General features: G+C 53.9%; 1 protein-coding gene across 2 annotated transcripts in view; it reads left to right on the forward strand.

The window, feature by feature from the left end:
* The window catches only part of GNG7 (G protein subunit gamma 7), a 123903-nt gene that overhangs the window by 1084 nt on the left and 101997 nt on the right, over positions 1–20822 (forward strand). The gene's annotated exons all lie outside the window — the stretch shown is intronic.

Below are 20822 nucleotides of genomic sequence, written 5' to 3' on the forward strand. Positions count from 1 at the left end.
GGTTGAGGTTAGCTGGGGAGGGGGCTGAGTTGTAGGTCGAGGTTAGCTGGGGAGGGGGCTGGAGTTGTAGGTCGAGTTTAGCTGGGGAGGGGGCTGAGTTGTAGGTCGAGGTTAGCTGGGGAGGGGGCTGGAGTTGTAGGTCGAGGTTAGCTGGGGAGGGGGCTGCAGTTGTAGGTCGAGGTTAGCTGGGGAGGGGGCTGAGGGTGGAGTTGGAGGTCTGAGTTAGCTGGGGAGGGGGCTAGGGCTGAGTGGAGGTTGGAGGTTATCCGAGGAGGGACTTTGTTAGTGGAGTTGAGGGCCATGGGTAGCCAGAGAGGGGGTTGGGGATGGAGTTGTAAGTGTGGTCCTCAAGGGAGGGGGCTGCAGACAGAGTTAGGGCTGGGCTTAGCTGGGGAGGGGGCTGAGGGGTGTAGTTTGTTGAGAAGGGGGATCGAGGGACCCTGTGGTTAGGGTTATCTGGGGAAGGGCCACAGGGACAAAGTCAGGGAGGCCGAGGTCAGGTTTATCCCAGAAGGGGTCCAGGCAAAGAGGAGAAATGGAGAGCTTGAAGTGCACGGGGTGGGGGAGGACATCAGGGCAGGTGGTGAGAAAGGTGTGGGGTTAGGGCAGAGAAAGGTGAGAAAGGTGTGGGGTTAGGTGTGGGGTTAGGGTTAGGGTTAGGGTGTTTTGCTAGAGGATGACCATTCAGGAGGTAATGGGGAGTGGTCTCGGTAGGATTTCGTTATAAGGAATTTGGAATCACCCCCTATACTTTTTTGGGGGACTAATCATCTGTCACAGAAAAGGGCACCGGGCAGAAGTCCCAGGGGAGCAGGCAGCGGCAGGAGATGGGAGTTCAAAATACTTTCCGAGGTCTATTTCTAGGATATAGGGTGCAAAGGAGATGTCTTAGGAAGCAGAAAGGCTCATGTTGGTGACTGAATTTTTCAGGAACTGAAGTGGGAGTTTTTGGGACGATGATATTGAGGGGCGTGGGCGGCACTTTATTTTTCCTGGGTAGCGGGGGTTGCTAGGGGCTGGGAGGTGGGCGGTGGAAGACAGGCTTGACAGCAGAAAAGCAGCAGGCCCCCAGGGAGGAGTCTTGAAACTGTTGCTAGGTATTGGCGAGGCAAGTGCCAAGTTCACACACTCGTGCGGGGCGGGGGGCTGCGGTCTGGTCTGGCCGAGATGGGGCGTCAAGGGGCTCAGGGAGATGGGCCCGGCGTTGAGATCTTGCCTCGAGCTACTGACTCGGCAGTGTCACCTCTCAGCGATGTCATTTGCCCCCCGGAAAAGCGGGAATCATAAATACAGTAGCATGTGCCTCGTAGGGTCCTTGCAACATCCGATGGGGGAATCCCTGCCCCAAACACAACTCCCTGGCACACCCTGAAGGTTTCCGAAGCATTGAGGACAATGTTCTAAATGGAGTCTTTTCTTGGGGTGCTGGGGTGGCGGTGGGGGAGTAGAATGACTGGGATGGCATAGAGGCAAGGAAAGAAAGCAGTTGGCATTTAACTCTACTCATTGGGGTACACATAAGGGTCACCCTGGGGGCTTTAAAAGACAATCTACAAAAAAAAAAAAGAAAAAAAAAGTCTGTGTGTTAGTAAAAATGAGAAAAAAAACTCAAAAGGAAGTAGAATCTATCTGGACCTGGCACCAGGAGCTTCTGAAGGCTTGTCAAGCGAAGGACAGGTGCATGTGCTTGAGAAGGTTGCTGGAGGTCCCATGTGTGCCCCGTAAGGAACCAGCGAGCCCTGACTTTATGCTCTTTAAATTTATCAGCTTTACAACTTGACTTTATGTGACGCATTCGGGTCTCTGACCCCGGGCACTGTGGACACTGGGGTGGAGTCGTTTTCTGGGGTGAGGGCGTCCAGGGCACTGCAGGGTGCTGAGCAGCGTCCCCGGCCCCCACCCAGCCCACGCCACCAGTACCCGTCAGTGGTGACAGCCGCAAATGTCCCCAGCCATCACCCAGTGTCCTGTAGGGGCAGAATCACTCCAGTTGAAAGCCATTGTTACAGACAAAACTGATTTATTTTCTCATTTAAAGACCCCCCCCCAACACACACACCTAGGAGCCTTAGGGACCGTGGCCATTCCGAACCGGGATTGTCCTTTAAATCATTTAGTGCTCTTGTTTTGAGAGTAGGGGAGAAAACAAAAATCACTGCTTTTAGAGAATTTGGGAAATGCCAGCTTATTTCTGGGTGGGGCTTTTGTGTGGCTTTTGAACACTTCAAATGGATTTTGAATGTGCCAGTCGCAGGCACGGGAAGGTGGCCAGTTGGTGAGTCGCTTCTTCGGTTCTAACGTTGAGCGTGAGGTCCCAAAAGTGGCTTGAATGAATTTCTCAAGTGAGTCCTGGTCCACAGAGGAGCTTTATTGAGAACACATGCTTTGACCGATGCCATTATTTTCTGTTCTTGTTTCATACGTAATAAACCCTGGGGCCCTGCCGTGTGGGGACAGACAAGTAAACACAAACTGTCCTAACATGTGGATAGCGCGGGGCGTGTTTACCGAATGGAGGCGTTTTTCTCGTACGCCACGTCGCAGTGTGAAAAACTCCTTTTTTTCCCCATTCAAGGTGTTACTGCAGATTTTTCTCATTTGCATCTGCAGACAGGGATGGCCTTTAAAACCATATGAACTGGCCTGGCACGGTGGCTCACGCCTGTAATCCCAGCACTCTGGGAGGCCGAGGTGGGAGGATCGCTCAAGGTTAGGAGTTCAAGACCAGCCTGAGCAAGAGCGAGACCCTGTCTCTACTAAAAATAGAAAGAAATTCATTGGCCAACTAAAAATATATATATACAAAATATTAGATGGGCATGGTGGCGCGTGCCTGTGGTCCCAGCTACTCGGAAGGCCGAGGCAGGAGGATCGCTTGAGCCCAAGATTGGAGGCTGCTGTGAGCTAGGCTGACGCCACGGCACTCTAGCCCAGGCAACAGGGTGAGACTCTGTCTCAAAAAAAAAAATGTCATATGAACTAAGTCATTGGTAGTTTTAAAGATCCAGGGCGATTTCTTCCAAAAAGTTTGTGCCTGGCCTCTCTGGCTTTGGAACTTTCTGGTGCTTTCTGAGGAGGCTGGTTACCGTGGCAGCTGTGCAACGGATCAGGGTGGCACAGCCTTCTCGTCCTTTCACTGTGTCCCACGCTGTGTCCCCTGCTGGCTGCTGTGTCTCAAATGACACGGGCAGCCCTGGGGGTGACAGCCTGAGCTGGGTTTCTGTCCCCAGGAAGGTCTGTCTCGGCTCTGCCACACGCTCGTGTCCTTTCCCGGCAGACTTGTGCAGTGCGGCCACGTCCTTGGCCGTGTCAGGACGCCTCCCTCCCAGCAGCGCTGTTCATTTTGACCTTGGTCGACCTCACTTGTCACTGCCTCTTGCTGCTGCCCCCGTTGGCCTGGCTTGTGTCCGCTAAGGGTGAGAGAGAAGGGTTCATGGTCCCTGTCACCCAGCAGGCCCGGCGCTGCGGACCGCATGCCAGAGCCAAGGAGATGGGGTGACTTGTTCTCCATGGCACACTGGCCCCCGCACGTCACAGCCGTCCTTCCCCTTGCCTGTCCTGTGGTGTGGGGGGCCACCTTCTCCCCGTGTCCCTGTGTGGGTCCTCACCTCCCGCCTGGTCTTGCCACTGGTCGGCTCCTGGGCCGCTCCAAGACTCTTCCAGAAATGGTTGCTGGTTCTTCCCGAGAACCTTGCAAGAGAGGAAAGTCTTTTTGCTTTTTATTGTTTTAAATGGAAGCTAAATTTACATATCATAAAATTCAACTCTTTTAAGCCTACCATTCAGTGTTTTTTGTTAATAAGTTCATCGAGTTGTGCAACCATCCCCATAAACCCCTTTTAGAACTTTCCACCACCCCAATAAGATCCTTTGTCCCCATCGGCAGTCACCCCCCTCCCCTCCCCCAGCCCCCGGCAGCCACGAATCCACGTCCCGTCTCTGGACCTGCCTGTCCTGGACATTTCATGTAAATGGAGTCTCACGCTGTGTGTCCTTCTGTGTCTGGCGTCTCTCGCTGAGCACGATGTCCTCAAGGTCCCTCCACGCTGTGGCCTGTGTCAGAGCCCCGTCCCTGTTCATGGCCGAGTGATATTCTGTTGCACGTTCATCCACTCATTTGTGGATGGGATTTGCATATGTCCACCTTTGGCGTTGAAGCGTACAGTAGCTATGTAAATGGCTTTTATGGGGCACAGGTGGCCCACTAGACTGAAGCTTAGGGTGTTCATCGAGGGGTGTTTTTGCCTCAATTCTGTCTGCTTTCTTTCCCACCCCAGCGCTCCCGCTTGAGCTAAGAGCAGCCTCCAATCTCTGTCACTCCAGTGGGTGGGTGGATCCTTCGAGGCCCCAGTAAGCTCCCTAAATCGGCAATCAGATGGTGACTTCCCTGTCACCTCCACCAGCTCATCGTCCATACCAGAATCGCAGGTCCTCACGTGGCCCTGAGCGAGTTGGCCCCACCTGACCCTTCCGAGGCCCCCCCCACCCTGTCACCCCATCCAACTCCCCGCTGCCCCCGGGTTTCCTGGATGCCGCCGTTGCTGTCTCCTTTGTCTGCAACGTCCCTTCCTTCCTTCCTCTGTCCAACAAAGGCCCGTTGTGTGCCTATTTTAAGCCTCAGAACTTGTGCCAGGCCTTGGGAGCGCCACGTGAATGAGCCGCCTGTGTGCTGGCGCGGGGGGCATGGAGGTGGCGGCCGGGGTTGGAGGTGCCTGAGCTCTGCTGCCAGCCCTGGCACCGGGAGGCAGGGTCCCCGGGGGTGGCAGGGAGAGGGGCTCAGCCTGGGTACTCTGTGAGCTTCGCCCCTGCAGGCACAGTAGGAAGTCTCCCAGGGTGGAGGGGCGCGGAGGTGGGGTGAGGTCTGTGGCCGGGAAGGTCCAGAGAAGAGGCCAAAAGGAAGCTTTTGAGCAGGGGACAGTGGGAGAGCGCCCCATCTCCGTGTGTGCACAGAGGCGGCTGGGGCTCTCCTTTCATCCAGTGCTCAGCCTGGACACCGGTGCCGTGCCGGGTCCCCGTGGGCTGGGGCCCCGTCACCGATGGTCACAAACTGGGTAGTTAAAAGAAATGTATTATTCTCTTGCAGTCCTGGGGGCCAGGCGTCTGGGATGAAGGGGTGGCAGGCCTGCCCTCCCTCTGGAGCCTCCGGGCAGGAACCTTCCTGCCTCCCCCAGCTCCTGCGGGCCCCGGGCATCCCTTGGCTTGTGGCCACATCACCCTAATCTTTGCCTCTGTTGTCACCCGGCATTCTCCCCGTGTGTGTGTGTGTGTGTGTGTGTGTGTGTGTGTGTGTGTCCTCTTATGAGGACACCTGTCACCAGATCGGGGCCCACCCTACGCCAGGGTAACTCCATCTTAACTTGTTACATCTTCAAAGACCCTATTTCTAAATAAGGTTCCATTCCCGGGTATAGAGGGTTAGGCCATGGACAGATCTTTTTCGGGGACACAGTGCACCCCCCAACACCTAGAAAGCGGTCAGTCCCTTTCGTGTGGTGAGATTCAGGATGTCCCCAGACTGTGGTCTGGGTGCTGAGCCCCCTCCTGCTTGTCCCTCCTCCTTCTGTCATTCCTAACAATATAGAAATTAAATCATGCAACGCTGCACACAAAACGGAGAACTGGATGTCCCCAGGGGCCCCCCGAAAACCGCCCGCTGCATCCTCCTCCGATGCTCTATAAATATTAAACGTGTTGTTGTTAAAATGCAGGCCTTTGAATAAACCAGGGTCTCTTAGACTTGGACACTGGGGGAAGATCACTCTCTGGGTGGGTGAAATTATTCTTTTGTTTTGTTTTCTAAAAGACTGGGTGTCACTCTGTTGCCCGGGCTGGAGTGCAGTGGCGTCAGCCTAGCTCACAGCAGCCTCCAACTCCTGGGCTCAAGCGATCCTCCTGCCTCAGCCTCCCGAGTAGCTGGGACTACAGGCATGCGCCACCATGCCTGGCTAATTTTTCTATTTTTAGTAAGATGGGGTCTCGCTCTTACTCAGGCTGGTCTTGAACTCCTGGCCTCAAGTGATCCTCCCACCTCAGCCTCCCAGAGTGCAAAACATTATGGCAGCATGCCATTCAATGTAAAGAAAGCATGAACGAGCTTTTTTCCATTCTTCCTTTCCCGCTAAGTCTTGGAGGTCAGGGGTGCGTTTCGCACCCACAGTCCATCCCAGTTTGGGGGAGCCACTCCCAGGCGCTCCGTGGCACCTGAGGCCAGCGGCAGCCGTGCTAGAAGCGCAGGTCTGGGAAGTAAACAGGGAAAGTCTCAGGATAAAATAACACGTCTGAAGGCGTGTGCGCGCATCTTCACATTTGGACACGGCGGTGGTCGTTTTTGGAACTACTCAACTGTTTGCTTTGCCGAGGGATGGTGCCGGACGCCAAGAAAGTACTTGTTGAGACTTTCCAAAGGGGAAAAAAGCCAGTCTACTCATTGCTTGCTAAAATGAGGGTTGAAAGATTTACAGTGCATTAAATATTATAAAAAGCACATTGGTGCTATTTTGGAGGTAGAGTGTAGGTCAACACAAGGGAACACGCAGCTTTGTTCTGGTGGAACTGAGCCGACGGGCTGAGAAACTTATGTGGATTTAGGATCAGAGAATCTTAGAACGTCAGTTCACCAAGGGCCCCGGAGATTGTCTGGTCCGGGGGTCGGCAAAGCATGGCCCCTGGGCCACCCCAGCTCACAGCCTGTTTTTATATGTGACCCGTGAGCTAAGATGGTTATCACATTTGTATTATTATTATTATTATTTTGAGACAGAGTCTTGCTTTGTTGCCTGGGCTGGAGTGCAGTGGTGTCATCACAGCTCACTGTAGCCTCAACCTCCTGGGCTCAAGCGATCCTCCTGCCTCAGCCTCCCGAGTAGCTGGGACTACAGGCATGCGCCACTACACCTGCGTAATTTTTCTATTTTTAGTAGAGATGGGCTCTCGCTCTTGCTCAGGCTGGTCTCGAACTCCTGACCTCAAATGATCTTCCTGCTTTTGCCTCCCAGAGTGCTGGGATTACAGGTGTGAGCCACTGTGCCTGGCCACATATTTTAAATGGTAGGGAAAAAGATCATGACATATTAAAATTATATGGAGTTCAGATCTCAGTGTCTGGAAATAAAGTTTTATTGGCACACAGCTTCGTGCACCCTGCTACAATGGTGCATTATCACTTCATTTAAGCCTTTGTGTTGGCAGAACCCTAATACTCAACTTCAGAGAACTTGTCCCAAATACAATCTTTTTTTTTTTTTTTTTTGAGACGGACTCTCACTCTGTTGCCCAGGCTAGAGTGAGTGCCGTGGCGTCAGCCTAGCTCACAGCAACCTCAACCTCCTGGGCTCAGGCGATCCTCCTGCCTCAGCCTCCCGAGTAGCTGGGACTACAGGCATGCGCCACCATGCCCGGCTAATATTTTTTAAATGTATTTTTAGTTGTCCAGCTAATTTCTTTCCACTTATTTTAATAGAGACAGGGTCTCGCTCTTGCTCAGGCTGGTCTCGAACTCCTAACCTCAAACGATCCACCCGCCTGGGCCTCCCAGAGTGCTGGGATTACAGGCGTGAGCCACCACGCCTGGCCTGGGCGGGTGTTTTTTAAGAATGATGTTTTTAATCCTGGCAGTTAGCCTGGCAAAGTTTTTCAGAGCAAAATTTGAAAACGGTGAGGGCTTTAAGTGAAAACCAATGTTTCCTTTTGTCGGCTTGGGAGCTAGGGACAGTTTTGTCTTTCAACACCAGCTGACCTCAGACCCGCCCTTCTCTGGAGGCTGAGAACTGACAAACCGTTAGCACTTAGCAGTGGAGGCTGATGTAAAAATATTCGAGGCAGGGGAGAGAAGTGGTAGTTTGGCTTTTATATTTTGGGGGGTTTTCTCTTTGCAGATTGCTGCTTATGAAAATGCACAGTTGTTTTCAACTTGAATTTTTGATGCTCCAAGGGCAGGAGGAGATGGGAGGGCGTGGGGCTCCGTGGAACTTTGTGGATCGCTTGGCTGTTTTTTCTTGTACCCCTCTCTCTCTCTCTCTCTGTCTCCTCTGCTTTTTTCTGTCTCTGTCTCTCTGGGTTCCAGAAGGCGCTCAGTCTGGGTAAAGAAAACCAAGGATGCCCGTTTGTACATCTCAAAACTCAGACATGTGTTCGTAGGTTTGGGGCACACAAGGGCAGGGAACCAGGATTCCAGAACCTTCGCTTCTGGTCTGGGCTCTGCGTCTGCCCTCAGCCTGCGTTTTCTCAGCTGTGAAACGGGTCCCATGATAAGGTCACATTCATAACTGTCACTCCGCTGATCGGAGCAGCCTCACGCCTGGAACAGAACAGGACGCCCCCCGCCTGCACGTCGTCTCTGAGAAAGGTATCGGACTGCGCTCTGAGGCGTGATTTTTTAAAGAAATGTTTTATTTTGGAATAATTTTATATTTCTACAAAAGTTGCAGAGAGAGCATAGAGAGGTCCCTCATCCTGCTTCCCCGGACTTAACGTCTTAGAGTGCCTTGGTGCGTTTGTCACAGGAAGAAATAAACATGGGGACATTTTTGTTAACCAACCTTCTCACTTCATTCAGATTTCATTCATTTTCCCCTTAATGTCCTTTTTCTGCCCCAGGGCCCCATCCGGGATCCCACGGCAGTCCATCGTGACAACGTCTCAGACACTGGTCCCTTGTGACCCGGGCGGGGCCCCGGAGGGCTGGCTGGGCATCTTGCGGACCGTCCTCCAGCGTGGGCTGGTCTGATGTGTCTCCCACGGTCAGACCGAGGTTATGGGCTTTGGGAAGACGCACAGAGTCGAGGGGCCCTTTTGGTCGCACCCTGCCAGGGGTGCGTGATACCCTCGAGACACCCCATCGGTGACATTAACCGTGAGATCCTGCCCAGGTAGCTTTTGCCCACCTGCCAGGGCCTCTGAGGCCACCACCTGCTGCGGGAACCCCGGCCTCCCCACGACACTGGCACTGGCATCCTCTCTCCTGTGTCCCGAGAACTTGGCCTTCCATCTTCAAATCATGATGTCAACTTTCTCTTCGCCCCACCCAACACGGGCTGTGCTCCTCAAGATGGCTTTGGGGCCCCAGAATCCCATCGTCGTCTTATCTGTCTTGGCCGCAAGCGCTGAAGAGCATCTCGGAGAAACATTTCCCTTCTGATTTGAGACATATGTGTCCTGTTGGTCCCAAATGTGTCGGGAGGGGGGCTTGGCCCGGATCCCGGTGCTAGGAACCGAAACAGGCATAAGCGGGCCTGGAGTGTTGCACAGCTCTGCCACATTTGTTAAAAAGGAAGGGGAGATTTATGTATTTATACATTTTTTTTCTTTCAGATACAATGTCTCCTTCTGTTGCCCAAGCTAGGGTGCAGTGGTGTAATCATAGCTCATTGCAGCCTCCAATTCCTGGGCTGAAGCGATCCTCCTGCCTCAGCCTCTTGAGTAGCTGGGACCACAGGTGTGCACCGCCACACCTGGCTAAATTTTACATTTTTTGTAGAGATGGGGTCTTGTTATGTTGTCCAGGCTGGTCTCAAATTCCTGCCCCTCAAGTGATTCTCCCGCCTTGGCCTCCCACAGTGCTGGGATTACCAGCATGAGCCACCGCGCTGGGCCAGGGAGGGGGAGACGCAGACCCGCAGGTACAGTTGAGACACAGGCCGCCCAAGGCCGGGGAACCACCTGACCTCGTGCCAATTTCTGCCTTCCGGCCTCTGGGGACCGAGGTGACATGTCCTGGGGTCCGACTCCTTTTGTGGATGGCGTGTCTGGCAAAAAAGGAGAAGATTGCTGGAAACCAGGATATCTGCGTGTCGGGGCGTTTGGCGTGCCCTTTGAAAGGGAAACTGGGCCGGGAGAAAGAGGACGGCTCTCCGCTCCTGGGGACAGTGAATGGGGCCTTTTGTCTCACGGAGGCTTTTTTCTTCGTGGCCTCTTTTGACTCGGCAAACACGGCAGGGCGTCGTTGGGCACTGGGTGCTCAGGGCTGTGCCTGCCCGCCGGGCCTCGCCTCGGGAGGGGGAGACCTGGCGGGCTCAGACGTGACCTCGACCCGCCGGCCACTTGCACACACCGGCCCCCGCCCCAGTGACCTCCCAGCCCTGCCCTCGCCCTCCTCCCAGATCCACTTCCTGTCTTGCCTGCTCTGGTTTTGTTGTTGTTTTGTTTGTTCTTGTTGTTGTTTTGCTTTGTTTTGTTTTTAATTGTGGTAAATTACACACAACGTGAAATGTACCATCTTAACCATTTTTAATTGCACAGTTTGGCGACATTAAGCACATTCACAGCACATTCACAGTGCAGCCACCACCACCCTCCGTCTCCAGAACTTTCTCATCTTCCCGAACTGACGCTCTGTCCCCATGAAACACTCACTCCCCCCCTCCCCAGCCCCTGGCACCCACCACCCTACTTTCTATCTCTGTGGATCTGACGACTCTAGGGACCTCCTGGGAATGGAGTCACGCAGGATTTGTCCTTCTGTGTCTGGCGTCTCTCTCTGAGCACGGCGATGTCCTCGAGGTTCACCCCGTGTTCGCATTTGAAGGCTGAGTAATGTCCCATTGTGTGGCCGGACCTCGTCGTGGTCAGCCACCCGCCCCTCAGGGGCTGCGTCCACTTTTTGGCTGTTGCAAGTCACGCTGCCGTGCACATCGGGGCCAGGTTTCCCCTGTGGACGTAGGCTTTCCTTTCTCTCGGGCAGACACCCAGGAGTGGCATTTCAGGACCCATCGTCTGTTTTAAACACACACACTGTTCGTTGGTCCGCGCTTCTGTGCCCAGTGGGGTTTTTGTCCATTTGCGGCTCCTTTTGCAGCTCAGCCCCTTTGGGGCCCTGGAAGGACTTGGGTTCCTCCGGCGGAGCGAGCCCCTCAGCTTCCCGGCCCGGCACGACCTCCCCCCATCTCTGTACGGGCCCCTCCCAGGAGAAAGCCTGTCCCGGCCCGCCGGTCAGCCCTGGGCAGTTGCTCATGGCGCAGTTTACGTTTCTCCCCTTCCACCGGGTCTCTGTCCTGTTTTCCGTGTCACCCGGAATGCCTTCTGCTCGGGTTTGACAACACTTCACTGTCACCCTCCGCACCCTTCTCATCACCCTGTCTCCGTCCAGCCGAGTGCTCCGGTGCCACCTTGGCGCCGCTGGCCCCCCCCACCTCCCCCCTCCCGTCCCTCCAGGAAGTCGCACGTGCTCTAGTTTGAGCGTTGGTTTTCTTTGTTCCTTCTCCTGTAAGAGGAGCCTGTAAAAGAGGCTCCTGCCTCAAGCGCGGCTGAGAAGCCCACGTAAAATGTGTGCACAGCACGAAGCAGGTGCTCAGAGTGCGGCAAGAAATGGGCTTTGGTTTAGGTAGAAGCCTGGGGGAAGGTGTAGGAGACAGACCGATGACCCCAAAGATGTCCCTGTCCTAATCCCTGGAACCAGGGGATAATAGTGGCAAAAAGTCACCTTATGTGGCAAAAGAGACCCTGCAGCTGTGATCAAGGACTCTAAGGTGGGGAGGTGGCCCTGGATGACCCGGGGGCCCAGTGTCAGCACAGGGTCCTCCCACGAGGGGCGGGAGGGGCGGGCAGAGAGCCTGGAAGAGGCTGCGCTGCTGGCTCTGGACCGGGAGGAAGGGCCCTGAGGAAGGTTCCAAACAGGATAGAAATCACTTCCTAGGGCCGTTGTAAGGGTGGAGATCGTGAAGGAGATAGTGACCTGGGGTTGGCGGTGGCCACGGTTATCCCTGTTATTGCTGTAACCACCGTTAATATCACTCAAAATATTGTATATGAATATTAATATGATCGTATGCATTACTATTATTTTACTGTTTTTCACCACCGACACCACAGGTGTGGACCCAACCAAGGGAAGGGCACACTGTCTTTGCAAGGCGGCCAAGCCCAGACTAAGGACCATAGAAAAATGAGCTGGGCATGGTGGCGCATGCCTGTAGTCCCAGCTACTCGGGAGGCTGAGGCGGGAGGATTGCTTGAGCCCAGGAGTTTGAGGTTGCTGTGAGCTAGGCTGACGCCACAGCACTCTAGCCTGGGTGACAGAGTGAGACTCTGTCTCAAAAAAGACAAAAAAAAAAAAAAAAGGAAAAAATAGAATCAAAGCAAAAGCAAATTTGTTTGGCGTTTTCGGCTGCTGTGTGCCATCCCGTCACTAGATTAGAATCAGACCAGTCGCTCCGATTCGGCGCTCAGCACTGCTCGGAAGGTCCCATCTCCAGGGCATGTCCCCAAATCCTATTCCCTGGAAGAACTCTTGGCAGGCACGGAAGTGTAATTAAGTGGCGCCTTCCCTCCGCGGCGCTGACACAGATTCGGGTCTGTAATAAAGACGAGGTGTCTCTGGAGAGATGAGGGGCCAGTCAGAGCCCGGAGAACTTGCTCTGAGATTCTCTGGAAATCAGGAGCGCCCAGGCCCCCCGGGTGGGACTCGACCCTGTCTAGGAGGGAAACGCAGATCGGAGCAAGTGGGTCATTTCTCTGTCGGGCCCTCCAGCAGCCCGAAGTCCGGCCGGGCTGGGCTCTGTCTGGGGGCTCCAGTTGGGGGATCCTCCCTGCCTCTTCCAGCGTCCCGTGTGGCCGGCCGTCCCTGGCACACCCTGGCCATGACACCACTCCAGCCCCTGCCTCCGTCCTCACGTGGCCTCCTTCCCTGCGCGTGTCTGTGTCCAAATCTCCCTCCTCTTATAAGGACATCAGTTATTGGATTTAGGGCCCACCCTAGTCCTGTGTGACTTCATCTTAACTAATTACATCTGCAAAAACCCTGCTTCCAAATAAGGCCCCGTTCTGAGGCATCTGGCTCAAAACTTTTTTTTCCAAGTAATTAACTCAGGGTCTATCTTCCCCGGCGCTGTGGACACTCGGCCCGGATCATTGTCCTGGGTGGGGCTGTCCTGGGGCTGAGCAGCGTCCCTGCACCCACTCACCCATGCCAGGAGCTCCCTCCAGTCCCCACAGCCATAAATGTCCCCAGACATGGCCCAGTGTCCCCTGGGGACAGGATCCCCTCCCCTGCGCTGCCCCTACCCCTGTGTAAGGAATGTGTCTTTTATGTGTTTTCCTTTGTATCCTATAAGATCCGGGAGAATGTTTTCCCCAGCAGTTCTTTGTGTGACAGGTCCCTCGCATGAGCCGATTGAGGTCATCGCTGTCCTTCAGAACTGTCCTCCACGGAGGGGCCGTGACATCAGCTATTTTCACCAGCTTTTCACCAGCAGGGTTTGGTAAATAACACTCCCGGCTTCTCTACTCCCGAGCGACCTCTCCTGTCCCTGGTGGCATTTCCTGCAATCTTGTGATTGCAGGTTTTCTGTGGGTGACACCTGGCTTGGCCACCGAGCCACCCCTTACCCGTGTTCTCTTAAAAGCCAGTCCCCTGTTCTGGGACCCTCACGCTGGCTGCCTTGCCCGGGATGGTCCCAGGGTTTGACAATCCTGTGCCGCAGAGAGACCCTTTAGTTCTTTGCGGGGGACAACGTGAGTTTCCGGCGCACATTTGTCTTCGGGAGTGTGATCTGTTTGGGTTCACTTACGAACACGTCCGGCTGGGAGGAGTGGTTGGCACGGCTGCACATTTGTTTGCAGAATTTAAAGCAGTCTGTAACCCCATAGCGTTCTGCATGTGTTGAAACATTACCCGTCCCAAGTGTGTGAAAATCTGGACTTTTTGTCTATTCTAGTCTCAGCCGGAGGGGGAGGCGTTATAACAGTTCTGTTTTAAGAAAACTAGTACGGTATACAGAACGATATAGCATTGTTTTCCAATCCAGTCAATGTTCAGGGATGCACAACAGCACCGTTTCCAAGCCTGGTTACGTATAAAAACTGCCAGGTGTAGCACGTGCGATTAAGTGTGAAAACCTAAGTTGTGAACATCAAATAAGGATCCCTCTGTTTTCTCCCAACGCCCCCAGATTTCGCATCAAAGCAGGTGTCCGCTCCGTTTTAGGGCGCAGACCTTGCACTTCCGACGGCGGCAATTCCCTCCAAGAATGGGCTGCGGCTGCTCTTGTGTATTTTGAGTGTGTTTTAGCCTTTTATCTCTGGAGGGTAGGTTTGAATTTGGAAACAGCCCGAGTCAGTCAGCTAATGCTGCGTAAGGAATCGCCGCAAACGCAGGGGATTGAAATGACACGTGCCCGTTGTCTCTCAGCCCCTGCGTGTCGAGAATCTGGCATGGCTCAGCTGGGTCTTCCGCTCGGGCTCCCACGGGCTGCAGTGGAGGTATTAGCCGAGGCTGCGGTCTCATCCAAAGACTCGCCCGGGGAAGGGTGTGCTTCCACGCTTGCTCATGTGGCTGTTGGCAGGTGTTAGTTTTCTGTTGGCGTGACGGAGGCTCCCTCGGTTCCTCGGTTGTTGGCATGTGAGTCTTCACCCAACACCGAAACTTGTTTCGTCAAACTAGCAAAGGAGTTTGCTAGCAAGACGGGAGTCACGTCCCCGTGGGAGATACTCACAGAAGTGACAGCCCATCACCTCTGCATATTCTGTTTGTCAGAAGCAAGTCACAGGTGCTGCCCACATTCAAGGGAGGGGATTTCAAAGGGCACAGACACCAGGATTGGGGATCCCTGGGGACCATCTTAGGGTGTCTCCCACACTGTCAAAGGCTACTCAGGGCTCAGTAAGGCAGATGGCCCAATGGGAACAAGGTGGATTTGGGTTGGACAAAGATACTACCGCCAGGTTGTGGCGCTGTATTTCTTAGCCATCCAGTTTTTACTCTCTGAAGGCGGTTTCAGAGGGTGGATGCGACAACATCATGAGATGACATATTGCTTTGAAGTCGTTTCTGAAAGTGGCTCTTTAAAGGGAGGAATGCCTGCATAGTTCTGTCATGTCTGTTGATTACCCAGCTACTTGTCCATGGTCACCTTGAGTATTCATGGAGAATTAGAGACCAGCCTCTGTGTGTTTAGAGGGGGACTTAGGATGGGATGAGAGAGAGAGAGTGAGATGGTGAGAGTCTTGCTCTGTCACCCAGGCTGGCGTGCCGTGGCGTCAGCCTAGCTCACAGCAACCTCAATCTCCTGGGCTCAAGTGATCCTCCCACCTCGGCCTCCCGAGTAGCTGGGATTACAGATGTGAGCCACTGTGCCTGGCTTGCCACAATTATTGAAGGAATATCGATACACTAGTATTAACTAAAGTCCATACTTGATTTAGATGTTCTTAGTCTTTCCACTGAGGTCCTTTTTCTGAGCCATGGCCCCACCCAGGGTCCCCGGTGACATTTATTCGGTGCATCTCCTGAGACGGGCCGTTTCTCAGACTTGTTTTTGGTGACCTGGTGGCTCTGAGGGGTCCTGGGCAGGAGTGTTGTAAGACGTCCCCCGTTGTGGGTTCCTCTGATGTCTCCCCGTGAACAGTCCTGGCGCAGGGTTCTGGGGAGGGACACCGAGGGGCATGGGCTCTCCACGAGCGGTCGGCCTCGGTCACCTGGCCAGCCCGGTGGTTTTAAGCTTTGAATTATTGCCGACATTTAGGCATTGGGAGATTCTACAGTATGAGATCTCACAGCCTCTCTCAGAGTAACTGGAAGAGCCGGCCACATTGGGCTACGTCCCCAGGGGCCAGGAGCGGTGTGAGCGAGGCAGGTGTCATGTCTGCGGGCTCCACAGCTCCACACCTGCCTCCTCGGGCTGACCCCCAGCTCCTGACCCCGGGACTGGCGATGGGCCAGCCCCGCCAGCCCTCTCCTCGGCCTCGAGGGCGAATGTCCCCCTGCGCGGCTCATTCCAGGCGGCTGTAACTCAGGGAGGCAAACGCAGGGGACAAAGTGACCTTGAAGCTTCCCTCGCTTTAACTCCACCGAACCATCAGTGTCGGGGAGGGCAGCGCGAGGAAGTCGAGGAAGGTGGGGAGGTCCTTCCTCCCTCCAGACCCCGGTGGCCGTCACAGGGCAGCAGCTCATGGGCTTCTGTGGAGTGGGGAGGCGACTGTCTGAGATCAGACAGACCTAAGCCCCAGACGGGGATGGATTTGTGGTGGTCACAGCTGAGAGAGGGGGGAGCTCCCGGCATGGGGGGGTGGGGGCGGGGGCGCCGCTCAGCACCTGCCGGGACGGCCCCTGCCCAGAGAACCATCCGGCCCCAGAGTCCCAGTGCCTGTGGGGAGACCCTGGGCCGAGGTGACCTTCAGATTAACCCTTTGCACTCGGATGTCGAGTGTGGATAAGGTCGAGTGGATAATGAGGAAAAGGCAAGCAAGTGCACAGGGTTAAAGGGTGTCCTGTGACGCCCGGCACCCGGACGCACAGCTGTGCGCGAGCAGCCCCGGCCTGGGAAACGAGGCTGGTCACTCTGGCCACGCGGAGGCGGCAAGGCTGACCTTGTGGAGTCAGGCCGACGTGTGTCCCGCAGACACCAGAGCTGGGAGCAAAGCCTCAGCCCCACCCCACGTGACAGCGGGGTCGAGGTGACAGCGGGGCCAAGCACGGGGCCTCAGAGGCGGGAGAGCTGCCAGTCACTGCTCCTGGGACGGGGGTGGCGCACCCCCGCCAGGCTGGGGTTAGGGAGCAGGGAGGGGACAAACCGCCAGCGAGGCCTTGGCCAGACCAGGAAGAATCCATTTCACTCCTCGGGGAGGCTGCCCCTGCTTCATTTGTTCCTTCAACACGACATTCACGGAGCACGCCAATGGCGTGTGTGACAGGAAAGCAGTCAAGGGCTTGAAGTGGTGAGGCAGGATCTCTCTCTGTGACGAGTCAACAGACCTCTAATGTAAAACACCAGAGACTAAATACTTTCAGCTCCGAGGGGCAGGTGTCTCTATTGCAGCTGCTCAACTCTGCCATTATCAGGTAAACAGGTGTGGCTGTGTTTCAATAAAACTTTATTGACAAAAACAAGTGGTGGGCCGGCTTTGGCTGTAGTCCTCTGCCCCCTGCTGTGTTAGATTAACATTGTCCATTGTCCAACTCAGAGGGGCCTAATATTAAGGTAGCATTTGACAAAGGCAACCACCTCCTTCTCTGGGGTTGGACTTCAGGTCTTGGGCTGTGAGCAATCCTTCTGCCTCAGCCTCCCAGGTAGCTGGTACTACAGGCGCTTGCCAGAGCTCCTGGCTGGGTTTTATAGTTTTTGTGTATTTTTTTTTTTAATTTTTTTTTTTTTTTTTAGAGATAGAGACGAGGTCTCACTGTGCTCAGGCTGGTGTCGAACCACTGAGCTGCAGCTGTCTGCCCGCCTCAGCCTCCCAGAAAGCTAGGACTAAAGGCACGAACCACTGCGCCCATAGAGAACCCCAGGTTGGTGACCTTGGGCTGGTTTTATCACCTCTCTGAACCTAAGGGTCCCCATCCGTAGGGTAAAGATAATATGGATCCTTTCTGGAGTGGTTGGGCAGATTGAGTTGAATATTTTAGGACAGTGGTTCTCACTGGGCGACACTTGGCAACGGTTGGAGACATTTCTGGTTGTCACACGGGGGGTGGGGGCTGCTCCTGGCATGGAGCGGGTGGGGCCAGGAACGCAGCTCAGCACCTGCAGTGCCCAGGACGCCCCCCCTACAATAGAATTATCTGGCCCCAAATGTCAGCACCAAGGCCGAGAAACCCCAGTGTAACTGGAAACGTCTAACAACTTCTAGAACTTTCCATCCATAAAACTAGCACCCTCAGTGGGCATTTATTGCATGCCGCCTGGGTGCGGCAGCCTCAACAGTGCACTGCCGAAGTCAGCCTCGGATGTTCCAGGGGCTTCCTGCAGCCCCCCGCGCCCGGCCGGGTTGGGGTCCTCCGAGCTGGGGGAGCAGGAGGCAGCTCCAGTCACTCAGCCACCTGCTCCCCTCCCCCACCCCTTTCATAAGAGCAAACTTCCCCTGCCGATTTGCATATCCCGTTTTTAGCGTCTTTCTTTTCTAGGTTTTACATAATCATCTCATTATTAGATGCTGTCACGGGGACTTAATGTTCCCTCAATCACATTTTAGAGCATTTTTCTAGCATGAGTAGCTAATTGCCTGTCGTCTCTCTCTCTCCCCTCCTTTTTTTTTTTTTTAAATAAACTTTTCGTTTTAGAATAGTTTGAGATTCACAGAAAGAAACGGAACATAGAACAGAGAGTGCTATACCCCCACACCCAGCTGCCCCTGTTGTTCACGTCCTGCGTCAGCTCGGGGCGACCGTCACTGTCAGTGAACCGGCGTCGCTACATGGTGGTTAGCTGACGCCTGTGTTTGTTCACGTTTTGTATGTTCCCCTAGCATCCTCTTTCTGTCCCAGGGCCCTGTCCCAGATCTCAAGTGACATTTAGTCGTCACGTCGCGCTGTGACGGTTTTTCAGACTTCTGTTGTTTCTGTTGGACTATCTCAGGGCGGCTGGTCAGGTGTCCTGCAGAGTGTCCACCCACTGGGATTCATGCGACGTTTTTCTTACGATTAGGCTGGCGTGGTGGGTTTTGGGGGAGGAAGGCCACAGAGGCGAAGGCCCTTCTTGTCCCTTCCTGTCGAGTGTCAAGGGTGCAGGACGTCCACCTGACCCACTGGCCCCAGTCACCTGGCTGAGGTGTGTTTGTCAGGTGTCTCTCCTGCAAAGTGACTCTTTTCTCCACTTTGCATACTGTCCCCTTCGGAAGGGCGTCACTGTGGGCAGCCCGCACGTGAGTACGGGGGCCCTGCCACGTCTTCAGTCCTACGTTTTCGGGTAGGTGGGAGGGACGGGCCGCCACTGCTCCCCCCACCACCTCCACCGCCTCTTCCAACATGTCCCCTCTGCTTTGTCACATTGCAAAACTCAGAGATGCAGAAATCCAGTGATCGTTTTGCCAGATAAAATTCCAGGATGCTGGTTGGGCACAGTGGCCCACGCCTGCAATCCCAGCACTTTGGAAGGCCGAGGCGGGAGGATAACTTGAGCCAAGGAGTTCAAGACCAGCCTGGGCAGTATAGCGAGACCCCATCTCTATAAAAAACCAGAAAAATTAGCCAGGTGTGGTGGGGTGGGCCTATAGTCCTAGCTACTTGGGAGGCTGAGGCAGGAGGGTCACTTGAGCCCAGGAGTTAGAGGCTGCAGTGAGCTATGATGACACCACTGTCCTCCAGCCTGGGTGACAGAGCAAGACCCTGTCTCTTAAAAAAAAAAAAAAAGAAATCCAGTTTTCCCAGTTAAAAGTGAACTTCAGATAAACCACAAAGAAAAAATTTTTTTCACTATAAGTTTATGCCAACGATTGCATGGGTCATACTTATACTAAACATCTATTTGTGATTTGTCTGAAATTAACATTTAATGGGGCATCTAGTTTATCCTGCAACTGTATGCAGAGACCATTTCTCACGCTGGGGACACTCATTAGAGGCTGCTACTGGCAGTGATTTTACAGGTCTCACACTGACACTGTCCTGTTTAGAACGAGATAAACATTTTGCTCTCCATGGTTAGGTTTTTTTTTTTGTTGTTTGTCTTTTTGACAGAGTCTCACTCTGTTGCCCGGGCTAGAGTGCCATGGCATCAGCCTAGCTAACAGCATCCTCAAACTCCTAGACTCAAGCAATCCTTCTGCCCCAGCCTCCTGAGTAGCTGGGACTACAGGCATGCGCCACCGTGGCTGGCTAAATTTTTCTATATATTTTTAGTTGTCCATTAATTTATTTCTATTTTTTTTTTAGTAGAGATGGGGTCTTGCTCTTGCTCAGGCTGGTTTCGAACTCCTGACCTTGAGTGATCCTCCTATCTCAGCCTCCCAGAGAACTAAGATTACCGACGTGAGCCACTGCACCTAGCCATAGTTAGATATTTTGAATGCGCTTTGCAGACAAGATTTTGAAGCCAGTAGACAAAGTCAAGGTGTTCACGAACAACAACAGATGATAATGAAAACAATGGCCTCTTCTGCATTTAAAAGAAGCAAAAGTTTGGGTTTCTGAATGTGTGCTTTGTGTTAAGTGATGCTCTGACGATTTTGCTGTATGGGAATGAGGATTGGACCTAGAGCTTCTTCATGTGGACAGGGGTCTAATTTTGGGATGTAAGATTGGAAAGCTGCCCGGATGACAGTATGTAGTGGCTGAAATAGTGCCCTGTTCTCAACGACCGTCTTCCAGGCGGGGGGTCTCACATGATCCAGCCAAATCCAGCTCGCCTGGTGTTGTAAATAAAGTTTTATTGGCACACAGCCACGCCCATCTCTTTTTGCACAGTCTACGGCTCCTTTCGCGATACGATGGCATTGCTGACGAGCTGGAAGGTAGACCATATGGCCTCAGAACTGAAAATAAGCACTGTCTGGAGCTTGAGCCCAGGAGTTGGAGGCTGCAGTGAGCTGTGATGATGCCACTGAGCTCCAGCCTGGGGGACAGAGCGAGACCCTGTCTCAAAAAAAAAAAAAAAAATTACTATCTGACTATCTGGCCTTCTACAGACACGCTTTGCTGAGCGCTGGTCCGGTCACTACAGCAGGGAATTCAAGTTCTAAATAACAGATTTTACACACTATGAGCAATGTCGCAGGAACTGCTTTCAGCATCTTATAGATATTTATTTAGATGCCAGAACAACCTCGTGGTAGGTGTTGCTGCCACCTGCATTTTACAGACTGGGCAACTGAGGCAGGAAGGGGTGACGGTCGCCCGGCTGGTGAGTCGTGAGGCCAGGGCACAGCGGTTCTTGGCCGGTTCTCTGCCTGGGCAGAAGTGCGCCCCCACCCAGCCCCTTCCCCAGGCCTCGCAGGGCAGCTATTCTGATTTTGAGGGGAAAAAGAAATCCGTTTGTACACGTTTTCTTTCTTTTTTTGTCTTGAACTGGCTCTCTTCCCAACTGCTGTCGCCCGTCTCTCCGCACAGTCCGACTCCCAAGTGGTGGGCGTGGACTGCCCAGCACGGCCGGGCCATCCTGTCCCCCAGGGCACGCTGA

The sequence above is a fragment of the Microcebus murinus genome, chromosome 27, assembly GCF_040939455.1.
Source record: "Microcebus murinus isolate Inina chromosome 27, M.murinus_Inina_mat1.0, whole genome shotgun sequence".
NCBI classification, from domain to species: domain Eukaryota; kingdom Metazoa; phylum Chordata; class Mammalia; order Primates; family Cheirogaleidae; genus Microcebus; species Microcebus murinus.